Source organism: Papio anubis, chromosome 18 (assembly GCF_008728515.1).
Source record: "Papio anubis isolate 15944 chromosome 18, Panubis1.0, whole genome shotgun sequence".
Lineage (NCBI taxonomy): Eukaryota > Metazoa > Chordata > Mammalia > Primates > Cercopithecidae > Papio > Papio anubis.
Window position 1 is genome coordinate 64,247,876 of NC_044993.1, and position 7,054 is coordinate 64,254,929.

Sequence of the window (7,054 nt, forward strand, 5' to 3'; positions counted from 1 at the left end):
TTTTACCTGATCATATGAAGGAAGGCTTTTTGTTTGATATCATGTGGGCTTGAATGCTGACTCTACCACCAGGTCTGGGAACCTAGGTAAGTTTGCCTCTCACGGCTCAGTTTTATCTGTGAAATAAATAGAAAAAATAGAAAAATAAATTTAAAAATGTGAATGTTAGTGACTTGTGTTCCTTGGAAGTTGGATACATTTATATCTCCATTTATAATTCTCCCATCAGCAGAGCCCTAGAGAACTCTGGAATGTGACTAGTAGCTTATCTCAACATGCCATTGAAAAATTAGCCCTTTTTGTCTAGGTGTGGTGCCTCACGCCTGTAATCCCAGTACTGGGAGGTCAAGGTGGGCAGATCACAAGGTCAAGAGATCGAGACCATCCTGGCCAACATGGTGAAACCCCGTCTCTACTAAAAATACAAAAATTAGCTGGGCGTGGTGGCACACACCTGTAGTCCCAGCTACTCGGGAGGCTGAGGCAGGAGAATCACTTGAATCCGGGAGGCGGAGAGATTGCAGTGAGCAAAGATTGCACCACTGCACTCCAGTCTGGTGACAGAGCAAGACTCCGTCTCAAAAGAAAAAGAAAAATTAGCCCACCCTTTTTTTCTTTGAGACAGGGTTTTACTCTGTTGCCTAGGCTGGAGTACAGTGGCACTCTCATAGCTCACTGCATCCTCAATAGGTAACGAACTAAGTGGTGAGTTTTAGGGAAAGGGCTTGTCCACATGTGAGAGATACTAATTTTTCAAACTGAAGTTGAATGCCCTAGGAGATGCCACAGGCCAGCAAGTACAGGCTGCCTTGCTTCACTAGTACTTAACCCTCAAGCTGGGAAGCTATTCCTCTTCAGCCCAAGTAAAGGGAGTATGGGGTTCTGGTGTGGTTGCCGTGCACTGCCGCTGTTGGGGAGGGCTATAGCATTTGCTTGTTTTTTAGGCCTGGTGGGCATGATCTCTGCTGCTGGAAGTGTCGAGGGCTCTCATCACTTAGTGGAATTGCATTTGGGAGCTTCAGGAGGCCTGGGGTTTTCTCCAGTTTCAGCAACAAGGACGGCTCAGCTGGCTGAGTTTTGCAGCCTGACCCTGGAAGAAGGGTTTGGGGGTACCTGGGGCAGCCAGCTACCATTGGGCTGCTTTTGGCACCTGTGGGTCCAGTGGGCTCAACACTCGGTACTGTTTGCTTGTGGACTCATATAATCTGAATGCCCTCTATAAACCCCCCAAGGTGTGGGCCACTATAACAGAGCTTTAGGGAAGGATTCTCAGACCATTCATACCTCTTCCTCAGGAGTGGCAGTGCCAGGGCTGAAGTTCCTTGGGGAAAAGGGGATCACCTGTTAAACAGTCCTTGATTGTAGTGGGCAGGAGCTTAAATCACTCCCAATTTCTTCTCCCCATGGTAAGTCTCAAGATCACCATGGCCATGTTGATTCAAGGTGTACGTAGAAATTTGTAACTACCAAGAAGTTGCGATTTGCTGTTTGGGACCTCCTAGGTTAACATGAATGTTGTATAGAACTGTGTTTGCATACACAGTTGCACTGGGCACAGGAAGGCTCACCTCTTGCCCATCCTCAGTGTTTCTCAGACAGGCTGGAATGTGATCTGTGGTAAGAAATAACTCTCCCGTCAAGATCTTTTACCCATCCACACCTTCGGTGACTGAACACACACAGAACTGGTGAAACAAGTCTCAGCAGTTCTTAGCTTTCTGTGTCGAATTGTCTTCACTTTATAGCTTCTTGCTGTTTCACTGAACAGGATGCTGTATGTGACCAACTGTGTTGATTTCACAGCCAGCTTGAAAACCTGGGTTCTCTGGACCTCAGCATGCAGCACAGGGTAGGTATAGACATTTCTTGAATGAGTTCATAAAAAGTAGCTTGACGTTTTCTAGGTTTTCACAAGGAACTCCCTATTTTTCCCTTTCCTGGGCCTTAGGTCTGTCGAGAGCTAGGGTGGTGGTTAAGAGAAGGACTTTGGGGTGAGTAGGGTGTAGGCAACAGTCCCACTGGCGGCCTGCCTTCCGGGGCCCTGCCTCAAGACTGGTGTGGAAGATGCCTGGCACCACGCCTGGCGCGAAGTGAGGACTCAGTTGTTAGCGTTTAAACGTGCTTGTCTTGGCATGACTGGGTAAGATTCCCTTCTCAGAGTCCGAGATCTCTCTCCTGGGTTCTGTACTGGCCTCCAGCCTCTGTTTCCCCCTCTCTCCTCTTTACTCTCTAGTTTTGTGTTTCTCCTCCTTCCTGCATGTTAGAATCAGCCACTGGGCATGCCGTACCCCAGAAAAAGTAGATGGGACTCTGGGGTGGGGCCCAGGCACCGAGATTTTCCATGCTTCAGCAGTAGAGAACCTTTGGCACATTCCTTAGAGGGGAATGTTGCTTTTGCTCCTTTGCCGATTGTTAACTGGGCGGGTGGCTAGTGGCACTGGGCTCCTTGGGGCCAGCCCTGTGGCTGAGGACAGATGGGGCTGTCAGAGGACTCAGCCCCTACTCTTGGGCTGCCTGCCACCCACCCTCAGTCCCTTGGGCTTTGGGGAAGTCAGCACAGTCAGTGCGTTCCTCTGGGCCAGGGTGTTTGACTGGCTTGGCAGGAGGAAGTTGGCACCCACGGGCTCCAGGGCATGGTGAGTCATGGCTCACCAAGGATGACCTAGCAGGTGTGCCTTGGAGACAACTCTCTGAACCTGGAAGCTGGTGGGGCTTTTTCTGCTGGAGGGAGGTTTAAATTACAGATTTCTGGACTCCCCACCTGGGCACACGTGCTGAATCCAAAGGTCTGGGTAAGACATGGTATCTCCAAAAATAAAAAGCAAATTAAAGAATTAAAAATGGGTTCTGGCCAGGTGCAGTGGCTCACGCCTGTAATCCCAGCACTTTGGGAGGCCGAGGCAGGTGGATCACTTGAGGTCAGGAGTTCAAGACCTGCCTGTTGAACGTGGCGAAACCTCATCGCTACTGAAAATACAAAAGAGAAAAAGATTCTAAAGTCCTATTACTTGTTTACCTCTTTATCTCTGTTTACACTTGGGGTTAGGACTAGTTGGGGAAGGGGGAAATGGTAGAGGAAGGTACAGGTGAAGTCTTGTGTAGGGTCTCCTGCTCCCAGATGTCACCTGCAGGTGAGCCTGGAGTCGCCGCAGCCTCTTGAAACTACGCGGGAAGCTGGACCAAGGTCAAGGCAGTTGGACACGGCAGAAAATGAAGAGACCGTTGGTCCTTAAGCAGTACGTCAGCCCTCCTATTAAGTGGAATCCTGTGATGTGCAGCAGCTTTCTGCCCATATTCCTACAGACCCCAAATCTACTCACCCGGCTGGGAGCTACTGGTGACAATGTTACAAAATACCTGTCCAGGGAGTATACCGTATTCCTAGAGAATCGTATACCAAAGGGGTCATATACACACCACTTCTTTCCCCGTTCAAGTAGATGGGATCCTTGTTGCCAGTCTATGCAGAACTACATCTTTTGTTATGTAAAGGATATTGCAGTGAAAAAGCTAAGGAGTGCTTAATGCCTACGCCAGCCCCATTGGGCGGGTTCTGATATCTCAATTCACATGATGAGCCTGTGTGACCTAACGGCGCCCATATGTGGCCCCAGGCTGGGTACTGATTGGACCCCTGCCTTGTGCCCTGGAGACACCCAGCGGGCCCTTGGGGAGCCCTCGCAGGCTGTGATGGCAGCTATGCCCTGAGCTTCCAGGTGCAGCCTGTTGGTTGAAAGGCTGTGTCACTAGCCCATCTTGGCAAGCTCTTTAGCTACCCTGCCTCAGTTTCCCCATCTATAAAGAGGGTAGGTTGTGAGGATGAAATGAGGTATTGCCTAAAACACTTGAGAAGGGTACCTGGCACTTGGTAAGTTTTTAATCCTGGCGATGTGGCCACAAGATGGCATTCTCTCTCCATTTCTCCACGGGTGACTTGGAGCAATCAGGCAACTGTGAACCGTCCCCAGATGAGAAGAGGCCATTCCCAGGTGAGAAGAGGGACTCTGGAGGAGGAGGGGGTTCACTGAGATTGGCAGGAAGCTTGGACTCATTCCTTGGTTCATCACAGACCCACCGCAAAGGAACTGTTTCCGCACTGTTGTCAACCTTAACCCACGTGCAGAACAACAGGTGGGCTCTTGCGAAGCTGTCCTGACCTGACATCGGGATGCCGATGCAGCCCAGTGCAATCCCATTTTAAACCAACTCACCGGGCTCTGGAGTCTTCACTGGGCCTTTGCGCCAGCTGCGGAAGCCTGGGCAGCCGGCATGTCCTGAGGGCGTGGTTGCTGTCCTTGCACAGGCTGCTGGGGGAGCCGACTGGGTAGCCTCTCGAACAGGGGGTGGATTATTTCCAAACCCCTGGTGGCTGAGCTGGGCCTTTTGAGCCTGGGGAGGGCCAGGGCTCTCAGTGGACCCAGCAGTTGGGATTTCCCTTCCTTTCGAGGTGTGACCTAGCAGGGCCTGGTCTGCCCAATGGAACCTTCTCCAGAGGCCTCCCTTGTTAACATTCACTTCAGCTGCAAATTTGACAAATACTGTGGTTTACGTCTGCTCCCGGGACATCTTTCTGCCCATTGTTTTGAAAGGTCATCCGCCTTACTGTGGCCCATCTGATGTGTCCTCCTGGTCATGTCTTCACCCTCCCCTCCTGCGTTAGTCTCTGGGCCCCTTGTTTCTCATTCTGCCTTGTGATGATTTTCCTTGCTGGTTTACTGGTGTTTGGGGTCTGCCATTGCTGGAGGGCAGGGTCTGCATGTGTGCATTCACTGTTGGCCTGGCACTGAATAGACACCAGTACACAGATGAATGAGGGGATTCCCAACTTACAGATGAGAGGACTGAGGCACTGAAAGGTTCGGCGGGGGGTACTCAGATCTGTCTGGCTTCTGTCCTGCCCGAAAGGTACTCGTGAGCATTTCTTGTCAAGCCCAAGCTTGGGTTCAAATTCAGGAGGGGATTGGGGAGTGTGGGCTGGTAGGAACTTGGGCAGATAACTTAATCTGAGCCTCAGTTTTCTCATCTGTGAAGGTGGGCATGACAAAGGTAACTAACGCACTGGACTGCACATAAAACATTTGGTTGGCTCTTAGTGTGCATTCAACAACCTCTTTTTTTTTTTTGAAACAAAGTCTCACCGTCGCTCAGGCTGGAGTGCACTGGCATAATCTCAGCTCACTGCAATCTCTGCCTCCTGGGCTCAAGCAGTTCTCCCGCCGCAACCCTATTACAGGTGTGCCCCACCACACCCGGCTAATTTTTTTTTTAAGAGTTCTGTTGTGCAGAATGGAGTGCAATGGTGTGATCTCAGTTCACTGCAACCTCTGCCTCCTGGGTTCAAGTGATTTTCCTGCCTCAGCCTCCCGAGTAGCTGGGATTATAGGCGCACGCCACGACACCCATCTAATTTTTTTTGTATTTTTTATTGGAGACGGGGCTTCACCATGTTGGCCAGGCTGTTCTTGAACTCCTGACCTCAGGTGATCCACCTGCCTTGGCCCCCCAAGGTTCTGGGATTACAGGTGTGAGCCACTGTGCCCAGCCAATGACCTCTTGTTTTGAGGGCCTGGCTTTGCCCGGCCAGTGACCCAAAGACGCCCATGAAACTTGTTTGACCCTGGTCGACTCAGATGAACCTGGGCTGAGTTAGAGACCTTCCCCTCAGTCCCACACCATTCAGTGATGTCAGCAAATGCTGAAATCATCTTCCCCCTCCCACAGAGCCATGCACACACAAAGGCCTGACCCCCACAGGGACATCTGAGGTCAGCCTCGAGCCCCCTAAGGCTAGGAACCCTGCATTTTCCTGTGGTGACTCACTTCCTGTTTGGGCCTTGGTTTTTGAAAGAGAAACAGCGCAGAGTCTGCTCCATGGAAACGGCTGGGCCCGCCCACCAGAGCCTTAAAGCGACAGTTTTCCCATGGCAGGGCTTGTCCTGGAAGGTCCTTGGTGGCAAATGGGATGCTGATGAATGGGCCCAGAACTTCTTGAGTCAGGATTTGAGCCGAGGGGCCCTGCTGCCAGATTCCACAGCCCAGCCACCTCCTCTTTTCCCCATCCGGATTTTCAGTTCCCCTGAAGAACCACCTCTTCGTCTCCAAGTGTCCAATCTGGTTCACTGAGCCATTTGTGCCTAGGAGGACCTGTCGTGCCGGGGCATTTACTTGCTAACCTTGTTTAACTCGCTGCCCTCTCTGGGCCTCCGCTGCCTTTTGTCTCAAACTGGGTGATAAAATCCCAGGTTGATTGTAAAAATCCATCCTGTTTGCTTGGGGTGGCACGCTCAGATGCTGACAGCATTAGATGAGTAAGCAGAGCTGGCAGCCTGAGACCACGGCGATTTGCAGAGTGAACATCTGTTTAAGGACACTCAAACCCACCAAGCACATCTATGGACAGGGCTGGCTTTGGCTTCCCTTGGGGCAGGACACCTGGGAAAATGGGCGGGTATGCTTCCATGTTCTTTCAGAAACAGCTCTCTGGGCCTCACTTTCCCCATCTCTAAAATGGGCTCCATCACCTCTCCTGGATCTGGGGTTCTGGGCTGGAATGCTCAGGAATCTGAATGGTACTCGCAGGTGCTTATTCTCTGGGTTTAGAACCTGCTCCTCCCGCCCCAAACATCTTCCGGTTTCCAGACTACCAGGTGGGGTCCTGATGGTGCCCTGGGCCTGCCCTTTGGGGCTCTGTTCTATAGGACCCTCCCTAGGTCCTGGTTGTGGCTGTAATCCTGTTATCCTTTGGCAGAAGACAAACCTATGGCTGTGTGCAAAGCAGGCTCCGGCTTCTCTGCAGGCAGCGGGGTGGGGACGAGACAAACAGGAAGTCCACCAATCCTGCAGGAATTCATGAAATGCCCACAGTGGGATGCGAGGGGCCGGTCACCACAGTCATCTTGATAACCAACCCCATTCCTCGGCCAGCTCCTGGGTGCTTTCCATGCACATCCCCAAGGGATGTGTTTGTACCTGTTTTGCTGATGCTCAGAAAGGTTGAGTGATTTGTCTGAGGATGCCCAGCTGGGACTCTCACTTGGGAGTTTCTGTCTGTAAG